Raw genomic sequence first — 14,947 nt, 5'->3', positions numbered from 1 at the left:
TATATATATATAAATTTAGCCATCACAAGTATCCTGGGAAGGAAGATTCTCTTACACTCATTTGACAAATAAATCATCTTTCAAATAGCAGGCATATGTTAATCAACCCTAATGGTATAGCTCACACATAGTGGAACCAGATTTAAATCCCACATTTTCTGCTTCTTGGTCTAGCATGTGTCAGATGGCTCTGCTATTGCAGGCAGGCATGAATCATGCTGAGGGATGCAGGGGAGATGAGGTGGGGCACTACCAGGAAAGACCGAAAAGGACGATTGTTGGATACAAGAGTTGTAATATATGTGACATCTTGAAAAGAAACTCGTCTTGAGTTTCTGAAGACTGCTTGTTTCCAGTGTGGCTGTACCACTGCACACACCTACAAACAGTAGCTGAGGGCTGCTCTTTCCCCATTTTCTTGCCAGTACTTGTTGTCATTTGATTTCTTGATGATGGCTGTTGCAGTTGGAGTGGTATTGAATCTCAACGCAGTTTTAATTATATTTCCCTGAAGATATAGCTCTATCACTCCTAAGTATAAACTTAAAAGACTCTAAGTCAGCACAGCAGAGATGCTTGAACTTCCACGCTGATCACTGCACTGTTCACAATAGACAAGATAGGAAACCAGCACAGAGGCCATCAACTAGTGAATGTGCAAAGAGAATAGAGTGCTTCTACACCCTGGAGCTTTGTGCAGCTGTAAGGAAGAATGAAATGATGATGATTATGTTCATAGGAAATGGATGCAATGGCTAGAACTGATACTGTGAATAAGTCACACTCAAAAAGACAAACATCCCTGTTTCTCTCATATGGAAGCTAGATTTAACTTTACATATGTATGCATGTGTTCATATCCATAAACAATGAAATAAATTAACAGCAGACCATGAGGGAGGAAGAGAAGTCTGAAGGGAGAGGGAGTGGGAATTAAGGGAGAGTCATGAACATGTGTGTCTTGGAAGCATAAGGGTGAACTACTTGGAAGGAGGACAAGGATAAGACAGGGAGGGGGATGGGGAGGGCAGTGGTGGTGGCAGGAATAAGAACAAAGTACTATGATGCATATATATGAAAATGTCACAATGAAACCCATTTCTTTGCATACCAACCCAAACATAATTCTTTAAACAATTTGTCTAGGCTACATTCTCAATGAAAATATTTTGGAAATGAATCCAAAAAGATATTGTAACAAATGTTAAGTCCAGAGTTATAATACCCTAGGTTAAAGAAGCAAGTAAAGGAAATGGAATGGGAGAAATAATGGTCAGTTGAAAGGCCATTAAAATCACTGGACTCCTTGGGAGAGAAAAGAAAACAGCTACAAGATGATGGAGAGCTTTGCAGAGAAGGAGGGCTAAGCAGTGAGGAGGATGAGGGTCCGTATGCTGTGGGCCACAGAGAGTTCAGAGAGGACAGGCAGAAGGGGAGCTTATGAAGACTGGTGAGTAGGTCACCATAAAAGTGAGTGAAACTCTAGGAAGTTAACAAGTCAGCAGAAAATCAAAGGCACAAAGATAATAAGCACCTTGACCACAATAACAGAGACAAGGGGGAAGATTCTCCAGACCGATGAGTAAGTGCGGAGACCTAGACCTTGCACATTATTGGGATTACAGCATTAACTTAGGACGCCCTAGCATGCACCTGAGCTGCAGGTATAGGTGAGTATAGGATTCCACCAGAGTCAAAGCTTGTAGGCAACTGGTGGTAGAAAGGGAGGGAGGGAAGGAGGGAGGGAAGGAGGGAGGGAGGGAGATAAGATAATGTTAGCAAAGTGGAAATCACCCAAAACCTATCAAGAGAAATGTGCACACTCTGCAGAAGTCCCAGAACAAGCATTTAAAACAACCAAGTGCCGCATATCATTTTGCTAAGACTGGCTTTTAGGTACAAAGCTGAGGAACCATTACAACCTGGCAACAATTCAGAAAGTGTCTCTCCAGGCCCCTGCCACACCATAAAGTATGTTCTTTGCTGGAATACTTCTAGTGTGTATAGCTGACCCCTGTTAACCCGGATGGTGCCATGAAAGCTTCCTTTAGAATTCAAATTCTTCACATCTTTCTGAAGTGAGCTTTATTGTTTTATAAATATCCCTGAAGAACAAGGAGGGATGCAGCTATGTGAAAACGTGTCAACTGCCTGATGACACTAATCATGAAACTTCGTGTTGACCTGCAGTATTCAAGACAATCTTCAAACTTTGTTCAGCTTTGACATTTGATTTACTAAATTTTCAAGTTTTTTTTTCTTTCCACAAAAACGTAAATGCTACCAAGTATTATCTAAAAACGTTAGCCCTTTTCCTGTAAATGTTGCAACACTTCTTACCTGTCTGTTTATATGGTTAAGCAATATATGTACATATTGAAATCAATTCTTAATTGCTACAGATAACTTTTTGATGTTGTACAATGTAATGTCAGTTTTCTTTCCAACACATGAAAGTCATAACACTTGACAATAAAGAATTCTTTTTTGTTTGCTTCAGATAACTTTTAGAATAGCAAGCAATTTCCAACAAATTGTAAGAGCCAAACTAAAATAAAAAAAAAAAAAACAATTTTCAAGTAACCTAACTTCATCTCCAAACAAATCTCTAGATGATCTATATAAATATAAAATATTTACCAGCAGAGTAGGTAAAAGTTACAATCTATGTCATTAAATAAAATATCATCAGCCAAAGAATAAGCAGAAAGATATAAGGAACCAGAAGAAAACTCAGTCAGTTGAAACTAGCACAGGTCTCATTACCAAGTGAGTACATCAATCGATCATTATAACTATTCTGTTTACAGGTAAGATATAAAAAAGACCTAAGTTGACCTTCTAGAGATAAGAATTACAATCTGATGCAAACAGTATATGGAAGCTAAGACTAAGGGCAGATTCAATACTGCATTTAAAAACAATAGTAAATTTGAAGACATGTGAAATAAAAAATTCCATGATGAAAGACAGAGAAAAAAGAGTTTTAAAAAGACAAATTAGCAGAATTTTGTCTCCAAGCAATCTGACATATGTGTTTTGAGTCCCTCAAGGAAGGAGGAAAAAATTAATTTTTGTTTTTAAGTCATGACTGGTTTTCTTATCTATAAGACATAATTTAAAAATTCAATATCTAAATAAAGCCAAGATCAAGAATTTAATATGCTTTCTCATAAAAATTGACAAGCATGTTTTTTTTGCTGTTTTTTTGGGGGGTGTTGTCTTTTTTGAGACAGGGTCTCCTTGTCCTGGAACTCACTATGTACACCAGGCTGGCCTCAAATTCACAAAGATCCGCCTGCCTCTGCCTCCCAAGTGCTGGGATTAAAGGCGTGCGCCACCAAGTCCGGCGACAAGCCTTTTTTTTTTTTTTTTTTCTTTTTTTGGTCTTTTTGAGACAGGGTCTCCCTGTAGCCCCAGCTGTCCTGGAACTCACTATGTAGACCAGGCTGGCCTTGAACTCACAGAGATCCACCTGCCCCTGCCTCCTGAGTGCTGGGATTAAAGGTATGTGCCACCACCCCGGCCCCCGACAAGCATATTTTTAAATTCACAAGGCAATGCAAAGGGCAAAATAAAGGAGCTTTGGATAGAAAGAACATCAGAAGGCTTTCAAAAACATGCTATCAAGATTCATTATAAAGTTATAACGATAAAAACTATTAAATTAGATCAAGAAATGCCAGTAGATTAATTGAACAGAATCTGGCAAATAGGAACAGAGCCATAATTTTTAATAGAGTTTTTATTTTTAAGTTGTAAAGAAAACAGGTTGGTGGAGCTGGGGACATGGCTGAGTCAGCACAGGGCAAACACAATGGTCTGAATTCAGATTCCCTAGCACCTGTGTGTAAAAATCCAGGTATGGCAGCACATGCCTTTTGTAACCCTAGTGCTGCCAGGGGAAATAAAGGTGGATCCCTGGAGCTCATTGGCTGGCCAGCCTAGCTAAATTGATGAAATCATAATTCAATAAGAGATCCTGCCACAAAAAATAAGGTAGAGGTCAATTGAGAAAGACACCCAATGTGGACATCTGGTCTACGCACCTACATGCACATACACAAACACAAACACATGCACACACACACACACACACACACACACACACACACGCCCATAGCCTCATGAACATGTGCATACATCAGAAAGACAGAAATACACATATACACAATAAGTTGTTTAACAAAAGATGCTTTTAAAATTGCATATCTATTTACAAGGAGCTCTTTATGTCTTCAGCGTATCCTGTGAGCGTGCCCCACCACAACCAGCATATATGCAAGTAAATGCCATCTGGCCCTCACCTTTATCAGTATGAAGAAATAAACTCAGAATGAATCATAATCCCAATCACAGAACCTAAAGCTATAAAATTCCAAAGAGAAGCATGGGAAAAAATCTCTGTGAACTGGGAATAGGTAAAGATTTCTCAAATACCCTGCCCAAAGCACATAATATAATTGATCAACTAGAGTTCATCAATATGTAAACCTTCTGCTTTTAAGACACAGTGAGAAACTAAAGAGAGGGCCATGGAGAGAAAAATGCTCGTGGGGGATATGTGCCATTTTATTATGTAGTTACTTTTCTTCTTGCTGTGACAGAGTACCCAACAAAAAAACTTACAGAAGGAAAGATGTATTTGGCTGGCGGTCTGAGGATACAGTTCATCATGGTGGCTCCTGTTGTCCAGCAGTAGCCTGAGCTCCCAGAGTGGGGAAGCACAGGGATGAATGCTGCTGCTCAGCTTGCTTTGTCCTTTTTATACAGTCTGGGTCCTACCCCGTAGGGTTATGATGCCCACAGTCCAGACGTGTCTTCCTTTCTCAGCATAACCTCTCTGGAAACACCCTCAGAGACGTGCCCTCAGGTGGGTGTCCTAGGTGATTCTAGAGCCTGTAAAGCTGACGTTGATGAAGAGCTAGCAACCAAAGCATGTACTTTAAAGAAGTAAGAAATGAATCTAAACTCAGATTTGATTAAATAAACCAGCAACACCCCTAAAGGACAGATTACCAAAAATGATGTACAAAAAGAGTTCAACATCATCAGTCACTTATTAAAGGCAGACGATATGCCACTACACATTTTTTAGATAATGTTTTATTGAGTCCTTGAGAATTTCATACACTGTATTTTGACCATATTCAGACTCCTTTCCTCCATCTCCTCTAAGATCCATCCCGTCCTCTATTATTTTTTTCTTAAGGCCTATCAAGTCTAATCTGTGTTCCCCTAATAGTCATGGCTGTAGGTCTGTCCCTTGGAGTGTGGTCAACCTAACCTCCATCACACCCTTAATGAAAACTGACTCTCCCTCTCCCAGCAGTTATCAATTTCCAAAAGTTCCTCAGCAAGGAGTGGGGCATGTGCTCATACCCCCACCCATCCATGCTGGGAGTTTTGTCTGGCTTGGGCTTCCCAGGTCTTTTGTGCATGCTGACACTAACACTGTGGATTCATATGTGCAACTGCCCTTTTGTGTCTGGAAAACACAGTTCCTTGCATTCATCCACCACCTCTGCCTTTTACAATCCTTCTGCAAGGATCCCTAAGCCTTGGGAGGAGAGAAAGCAATATTGATACCCCATTAAGGACCAAAAACTCCACAGTCAAAAACCACGTGATGACACCAGGTCAAGAATACAGAATAACAAGTTATAGTTTTCATATAAAAACATGGTATATACAAAATAAAAATATGAGATCTGCTACACAAAATTGAAACTTTTAAGAATTTTAGAACCCAGGGCAAACAAGTTGGGCCTCTGGAGTGCCTTAATGTGTTATGTCTTGTGATCTCAAATCATGCTTCTACAAAGTTGCTAGAGTGAAAAAGGCTGAAATCCAAAGGAGAGTTTTAGGAAAATATATAGCTTCCAGGTAAGATAAAATCTCAGTGCAATTCTAAAGTCGTTTATACAAGCTTAATTTATCAGGTTGGCAATGAAAAATAAATCAGAGTAATTGACAGAAAATTTAAAATTTAGGGAGTATGTTCATAAAATCGCTGGTCATAGGGGCTGGGGAGATGGCTCCTTCAGTAAGTGCCTGAAGGCATCCATACCTGAGTTTGGATCCTCAGCACATGCATAAAAGCTGGGTCAGCCACAAGTTCTGCAATCCCAGCACTGATGGGATTAAAAATAGGTGGATACCTGGAGTTCATTGATCAGCGAGTCCACCCAAGTTGATGGGCTCCAAGTTTCAATGAAAGGTTTTGTCTCCAAAACTGTGAACAGTGATTGAGGAAGACAAAGATCTCAATCTTTGGCCTCCATATGCACATGCACACAACTGCAAGAACCCCAACACAAATACATACATGCACAAACATGTACATACAAAATAAATATATATATATATACATACATGCACACTCAAAGAAGAAAGAGAACTGCCTTTGGTACTTACAGCAAGGTTGGGTTACACAGGGAGACCCTGTCACCAAGATGCAAAAATAAACAACAAACCTTTTCAAGCAAATTCTGTGATGATTCTCTTTCATTTATATCCATGTTTCGTTTATATTCATATTGACTAATCTAGGCAAATTCGAAGTTGTAATAAGTGAAACAGTTACGTTTTAGGCCATTTTTGTACCATATAGGAAACAAAGACGTTTCCTGACATTACTATAAGGTTGGTAATGAAGCTGGTTTCTAAGCAGGAGGGTTTTTTTTTTTTTTTGAGAATTTCATTCATGAGTATTGGATGTGCATTATCTTCAACTCCTCCCATATTCCCCCCACCTCTCAATTTCTTTTTCTCTTTGATTATTATTAAATATGCATACATACAATTATGAATACACATATTAAATAGATAGATGATAGATAGATAGATAGATAGATAGATGATAGATGATAGATAGATGATAGATAGATAGATAGATAGATACATAGATGATAGATAGAGATAGATAGATAGATAGATAGATAGATAGATAGATAGATAGATAATGCACTGAGTCCATTTAGTGCTGCTCCTGGTTACATGTGTTTAGGGCTGACCACTTAGGATAAGATAACCCATCAGGGAACTAGTCCCTGGAGAAAACTGACTATCTTGATTGCTTGTATCTCTTCATCTAGAGGTGGACCTCTGTGGACCTCTGTGAAATTTCCCTCATCCACATTGGCATGTCAACTGATTTTTGTCATTATGCAGATCTTTAAGTTACCATTTTGTGAAGATTTCAAGCAGGAGTTTTTAAAGGCATACAACCTTTCAGTGTACTACATACAAGTACTATTATGGTTTTCAGAATGAAGTCTTTTAGCCACAGCGCAATTAAAAATGCACTACTGACAGTGATCCTTTTAAAATGGGCCTATCAATGAGTTTCCATCACAGACAACAGATAATTTTTGTGTGCAGTATCTGGCATCATCAGCTCCCTCTCTTCCTTCCCAAATCAGTCTCTGATTACACTCTTCTCACATTTAACCATCAAGTTGGATGGAACCACTTTGAGCTGTGATCAGGCAATATGCCATCAAAGCCAAACTTTTTAAGTTCCTTCCTCTGATGGGAAGAGCAGATCAGGGGCTGTCTACAGCTACCCCCTCCATAAAGCTTGCTGAAGCTCAAAAACCCTTCAATTCCCCTCTAGTGAAATAGACCCCACTTTAAAAAATATTTATATTTTTATGTGTATGAGTGTATTGCCTGTATGTATGTGTATGTAATGCCTACAGAGCTCAGAGGAGGGTGTCAGATTCTCCCAGAACTGGGTTATGAACGGTTGTTAGCTGCCATGCAGGTGCTAGGAATTGCACCCAGATCCCCTGCAAGAGCAGCCAGTGCTCTTAACCACTGATCCATCTCTCCAACCCAGACCCACCCTTTAAAGGCTAGTACAACTTACAGCATTGATTTATTGTTGTGTGTCCTCACAAACCCCACAGCTTCTTTATCCATATATAAATATACTAGCAGCGCAAAAAGATTACAAAATAATTATTGAGACGCTAGATACATTATTTTGATAAGTATTTAATAAAGACTGGAGTAAGAAAAGGCTGTTCAGGAAGGGAATGAAGAATGGAAGGAGAAAACACAATTGGGTGAACCAGGTTTAAAACAATGCCAACAGATAACTGGTTAATGGTGTAGTGCTCTCATTAGAGGATTATAGCGTTGTGTATAATATATAGCCTGGGGAAAACGTCCTCATTTCCGCAGTCTAGAACTCTACGTTTCAAGGTCACTGTGAAGGGAAAGGAGAATAATTTCCAAGTATTACAGCAACCCTTTGTGCTCCCTTGAGATACCACACTTAGTTCCACCTGTGAAATTTCATCCACAAAAAAGTCTACAACGTCTTGTCAATGGCATGTGTCTCACTGTAACAGTTCAGGTGAGATACAAAGCAAGCACAGGGGGCTGGAGAGATGGCTCAGTGCTTAAGAGAACTGGCTCCCCTTGCAGAGGCCCTGGGTTCAGTTCCCAGCACCCACATGGCAGATAAAAACCATCCATAACTCCATTTCCATGGGATCCGACATCCTCTTCTGACCTCTGTGGGCACTGCACGACATGGGTACACTTACATACATGCAGGCAATACAGTCATAAACAGAAAATGAAGATAATAAATCACATGTTAAAAAACAAAGCAAGCACACATTTCGCCCAGGTGGAGCTCATACTCCATCTCAGTTTATATGGAGCTGGTATCCTATCTGTAGTTTACATGAGTTCATACTTTGTCTCTAGTTTAGATACAGCTTAGATATAGCTCACAGTCCATCGCTAGTTTACATGGAGCTCATATTCCATCTCTTAAACAGAGCTTATGTGTCATCTCTAGTTCAGAGGGAGCTCTTCTCCATCTCATCTTACATGGAGCTCACACTCCATGTCTACTTTGGGTGGAGCTCATATCCATCACTCCATTAGGTGTCGTTCATCCTTCTCTTAATTTACATGGAGCTCGTTCTCCATCTCAAGGTGCAGCCCACACTCCAGGTCTGGTTGAGCAGAAGCTCACACTCCATTAGTTCAGATGAGCTCCTAATCCATGCCTTAGTTTAGATGGAGCTCCTATGCGGTCTCGAATTCAGCCTTCCTGGCTTCCTTTCCTTGCTCATACATTTCAGCTGTCATTTCCCCTTAAAGCATACCACCATATCGTAGATTTGAAAGGCCTGAAGGCTAAGCTCGAGGTCTGGCGGTTTGTTTGCTTATTTGGTTTCTTGGTCAGCTCATCTATCAGCTGGTTAGTTGGTTTTGTTTTGCTTTGTTCTTCTATAACATAGCCTTTTTATGTAGCCCAGGCTGGCCTGGAACACAGAATCCTCCCATCTCGGTCTCATGAGTGCTGAGATTAGTTATCCAGCAGCATGTCCAGATAAGGTTTCAGTTTTTCCTTCAGGCCTCTTCTTTGCACTTGATGGTATCTGGTAGAACTGTAATGGATGCTACCTAATAAAAGATTAAGGGAACAATAGATTTTAAAAATACAGAGCTGAAAACTCAGGGATTTCTTTTTTAATTTCATGTTATATGATATCATTTAACATGGTACTGTGTTTTATACTTCTTGAAAAATAAATGGAACAGATTATCTACTGTTTGCCAAAGTTTTGACCTCAGAGTATTGATTTTCCTTAAAGAAACACACAGGTTCCTCTTTGTTTATTTTACTCAGAGAAGCAAAAGAAAAGTGAGATTAAACTGCTAATTAAATTAGCAGTAACTATGAAGGTAGCAAAAAATGAATTAGAGTTTAATTTTATTTACAGGAATAATTTTAGGGAACATTATTATTCATGTTCAATTCTAGGTAGAGGAACTTAATTACTTGGGAAAACAAAATATGACCAATTATTCCACAGGATCCCCCCCACCCTGGAAAAAAAAACCCAACGACACCTCAAGACCTCATCATCCATTTCACTGAAAGATTGGCATGGAATTTTCGTTCCTAATGGGCTAGAATAGGACATTACAAATGCTTTCCACCTGAAGTTATATTGATTTGGGATAAGTAATCCTCTTTTTAAAACTATCACTGTATTGTGCATAAAATTAAGGCATCTTTTCTCCATCATTTGTCCTGGTGTCAAGGATGTGATTGTTTTCCTCCTTAATTTAAGTAGTTACACTTCATTTCTGGAAAGGCAACCTCATTATCCAAGTTCATCGTCCTCCGAAATTGCCCCATCCCCAGGAAGAAAGGTTTGCAGCTTCTCTCAATCTTCACTTTGTTCGTATTTGAAAGACCACTTAAAATCTAGCATTATGATTTTTTTATGAATACCCCCCACCAGAAATCTAATAACAATGCATTAAAAAAGACAAGTAACAATTTTCTTTCTTCAAATCCACTCAGCTATGCACTCAGGAGTTTGTTGATCCCTTCAGAAGCTTTGATCAGTACGCGCAGGAAAGTCATGCCTCTTTCCTACCTTTGCAAGGGTGCTCAAAGCCACATCAATAGCTGCATTGCCTCGTTAGTAAGCTCCCAGCCAAATGTGTTGGTAGATAATTTGATTTAATAAGAAACACCGAAGCTGAAATATTGCTTTTATAAGCTGCAAGATCAATTCACCATGTGCTTTTTTTAATCAACTGAAATACATACATTTAAGCAGTAAATGCAGGTGACTTAGCATCCCTCATATCACAGCAGTGAGCGTGACCAGTTCCTCACATTTTTTTCTAATACTCCCTGATGTTATGATTCAAAGGGGAAGAGAACTTTCCATGAAAAATGTGTGCTACTTTTCTGCTTTTGGGCTTGTGTGTGCTTCTCCTTTCCTTTAATTACAGTATAAATCAACTGCAGGAAGAGATTTACAGTGATCACACCTCACTTAGAGAGCTGCGGAGATTGATCTAGAGATGGGGTATTTGTCAGGCTGCATCTGCTTCTCATCGTAGAGGTTCCAGAGTTAGTCCCAGGACACTTTGGTGGTCTTTGGAAGGAAGTCAGTATGAAAGCAACAAGTCGTGGCTCCCTCTGCACCTGTATTCTCAGACAAGGGCTGGCCACTTGTTCTTCCAGAACTCCAAGGTGAAACACTGTTGGATCAGTGGGGAGCTGTCAACTCACATATGAAGCTAGGAGAGTTGTAAGACTGCGTGTTCTGAACTCAGCTAGGTGGGAAGGAAATCAGAGAAGAAACCTCTATGTTGAATGGCATAGTTTTATGACTTCCATCAAGAAATTACTGAGACAATCCTATATTCAGGTCATTGAACCAAGTTCTTAAGGGAGGTCTTATCAGTTCTACTTCATGGAATTTGTTAGTTGGCTTTTTGAAGCTGAGTTCATTCACCAGGGTCACACGATGACAACACAACAACTCATAACCTAGAAACAAGTAGACACATGGTAACGTGACCAGGCCTCTCTTCACCCCTCAAAAGCTTTGGATTGTGGGTAAACTTGCTCTGACCACAGGAGTTTAACCTAACTTCTGCACCTCTCCAGACACTGGCCCCATCACCACCCAGGCGACAAGTCCCATTCTGGTCTTCAGATCAAAGACACGAAGCAGTGTACCGTTTGGATTCCCTCCTGTTGGATTTCTTTGAGAAATTTTGTGAATGTGCTTGTGTATTTAATTTGGTTGTTTCCTCTGAAAAGTGATCTGTAATTTCTTCTTGATTTGTGATAAAATCTCTAATAAATGATTAAGGTAGGTCAGAGGCAGTGGGATACACCTGTAATCCCAGCATCGAGGACACTGAGACAGGACAGCCTTCAGTTAGAGCCCAGCAGCCTGAGCAACATAGAGATATTGATACTGTGATGAAGCAGGGAGGGGTAAGGAAGGGAAGGAAAAAAAGAAGAAAGGAGGGAAGGAGGGAAGACAGAAGAAAGGGAGGGAGGGAAAGAGAGAAATAGAAAAAAAGGTCCTTTTTCCAAATAATGTTAATAAAAAATCTTGCCTTCCTGTTCTGTTGTTTCCTATAGTGGGATATTCCTGTTGAACAGGCATGCTCAGTTCATAAGAGGACACAGAAATGAACATAATCATACTTTAAAAATAAAGTATATTCTCAAATCTAGAAATTAGCTAGTAATTGAAATCATCATTGCAGTGTTTTAACTGATGACCACTGAACTCTATTCTGGCAAACGGCTCATAGAGCATTAATTGCATGTCACATTACAGATCTGTGGAGTTAAGTTCTGTCTTGCCCTTGGGACTGAGGGCTAAAGCAACTTTGTAAGTGTCTTTCAGAACTGAAGGAAAGAAAAAGAAAATGTTAAATTGCGGGGGTTCTACTTCAGTCTGCAAAATAGATGCCTCACTGGCCTTCCACATGTCACGTCATTTCCTTCTCTTGCACAAGGCTCTGAATTCAGTCCCAACACCAGAAACACACACACACACACACAATGGGAGAGAGAGAGAGAGAGAGAGAAAGAGAGAGAGAGAGAGAAATAGCACTTTCTGCCTTTTGAACACTTACAGAGTATCTACCTTACTTCAGCATGGTTAAAGGGAACTCTCTTGCTTTTCCCCCAAAACTCCCTACAGCTCTTTGTAAGGCTATTCCAGAAAGCTATTCCCACACACAGCAAATTCAAAGGGCTTACAATTACAATCAGAATTCGATTCTGATTTCAATTTTTCTACCCAATGTTTGCAAGGGGAAGCAACTGGATTCTTTTTAACCCTTTAAGTATTTTAATGGGTTATTTAAATAATTAAATAATTTATAATAATGGTTTACCAACTTTGGAATAGGATCCTGATTTAGTAACAAAAATATTTCTAGTATCCATCAGCAAGTGATATACAAGATATTAACACCTACATTATGAAGTTTGTAAGACAAAAGGAAGTTGACAAAGTTAATGAAAGTTCTGAAAATATGGCCACACCCCAACTTCATACAAATAGAAATATAAGCCTTGAATTTTTTCAAATCTAATTAATTCAAAAGTGAGCTTCCTTTTCTATAAACCTAATGCGTGGTTTGCTTTGATATTGTGTTAATTATTTCATTGATTTTTATCACTGCAAAGTTTCTATTTTCAAGTGAATATTGCAACACAATAGGGGGCAGGCAGTGTGGCTCAGTGGGTAAAGGCATTTGCTGCCAAGGTTAATGTCTTGAGTTCGGTCCCTGAACCCCACATGGTGGAAGGAAAGAACTAATTCCCACAAGTTAGGAATTCAATACATGCACACGCATGTCTGTACACACACACACACACAAACACACATACACACACACACACACTTGCACACGTAATAAATAAATGTAAAAAACAAAATCAATAGGAAAGAGCTATTAGTTTAAGGAAAATGAGTACTTTAGAAATATTCACATATATCTGGGATGTAAGTGTAATGCTGATTTAAGATTAACAGGCTTCAAACACATCCTATTTTGCAAATAGCATATCATTCATAATGAGCTATTTATCAAAGCCGTGTTTGGTGTGGTTAAGTTTATCTCACAAAGTTAAGATCTGGATTCATTATTTCTGCATTTTTCTGTTCACACATTTGTAACAGTGTGTGTGTTTCCACAAGCCCACACATACGCAGGAGCTAAGGGGCATTCTCTCTGCACGCTGACTCAAGCAGGCTACCAGTCCTGATCACAGAATAAAACCACTTGCGAATTTCTCCTATGTATTGCATTTTATTTAAAGATCAAGACTCACTTCTCATCACCACTCATGTGTGCTGTCCCCATAATCAAGACGTAAGTTCTTACAAGGACAAAAATGGTTGTCTCTCATGATACAAAGGCGAATTAATTCACTGGCAAGTATTGTGTGTAGATCATATCTTTATTTCTGACTGAAATACTTCTGCCACCTTTGACTGCTCCCGTGCGATTTTCCTTGAACAACCTGAGTCCAATTACAAGGTGTTTTAAGAGGGTGATGTTTTTATAACTTTATTCAGCTTGAGTTTTCAGTATTTCACCATTACCTTTTACTTAGAAACCATCCTTTTCAGATTCTGTTCCTATCCCTAAAGGAAAATATCTTAAGTGACCTTTGTACACAAATATAGACGTATTTACACCTCCAAGAAATAAGTAGCAGCATGTACCTTACCACATGCCCAAGGTGGAATTAACTTACTTTGTTTCCGTGAGAGTGTTCTGTACCTGCTTAAGTATAGCCTTGTGTCTCTATTTATAAAACGTGTTCATGATGGCATTGAGACATCCAGAGCCAGACCTTTTAAGGGATTATTTCACTTCTTATTTCACTTCTTGGGTAATTAAAGTAATTTAGCCTTTGGTGTAGTGGCTATGAATAGCACTTGAGGGATGAGGCTTGTAATAATTACCCAGAAAACCACTTATATGTATTACAGCTCAGTTATAGCATGCATGCAGAATGGCATCAGACCAAATTGATACTGAAAATCATGGCACACACTTACAGTACTGATTATCCAGATCCAAAATCAAAAGTTAAGACTGCTTTCTTTTGTGAGCAAAAATACCTTGAGAAGAATCTTTTTCAATAAATAAACTTTAAGGTTGAGCTTGTCGAAAATTAACTTTGTGCTGATTTTTCACTTGTTGATAACTGGAAGAGGAAAGGGATGGAGGTTCTACACCACTGAAGAATGTACTGATAGTTAACAAAACTCTGTATTTCAGTTGCATGTTATTAATTATGTAAGTACTTTTGTGAGTTTCCTCTGTCAGAATGCAAAGTCCATCAGAATGAGAAATTTCCCTTGTCTTCCCCTTGTCGTAAATAAACATAATTGCTGAACAGGCATAAGCACCCAATCACAGACACAGTAAAGGGACAAGCAATGGCCATCATAATTTGACTTCCTATAATAGCCGGGCGTGGTGGTGCATGCCTTTAATCCCAGCACTCGGGAGGCAGAGGCAGGTGGATCTCTGTGAGTTCAAGGCCAGCCTGGTCTACATAGTGAGTTCCAAGACAGCTGGGGCTACAGGGAGACCCTGTCTCAAAAAGACAAAAAATAAATAA

The 14,947-nt window shown here is 39.3% G+C and overlaps 1 protein-coding gene across 1 annotated transcript in view; it reads left to right on the top strand.

The window, feature by feature from the left end:
• The window catches only part of Ccdc178 (coiled-coil domain containing 178), a 383,133-nt gene that overhangs the window by 367,003 nt on the left and 1,183 nt on the right, over positions 1-14,947 (top strand). The window lies entirely within an intron of this gene.

The sequence above is a fragment of the Nannospalax galili genome, unplaced genomic scaffold, assembly GCF_000622305.1.
Source record: "Nannospalax galili isolate Female #2095 unplaced genomic scaffold, S.galili_v1.0 scaffold252, whole genome shotgun sequence".
Lineage (NCBI taxonomy): Eukaryota > Metazoa > Chordata > Mammalia > Rodentia > Spalacidae > Nannospalax > Nannospalax galili.
The sequence above is the reverse complement of the archived record's forward strand: the minus strand, read 5'-3'. Positions and strand labels throughout refer to the sequence as shown.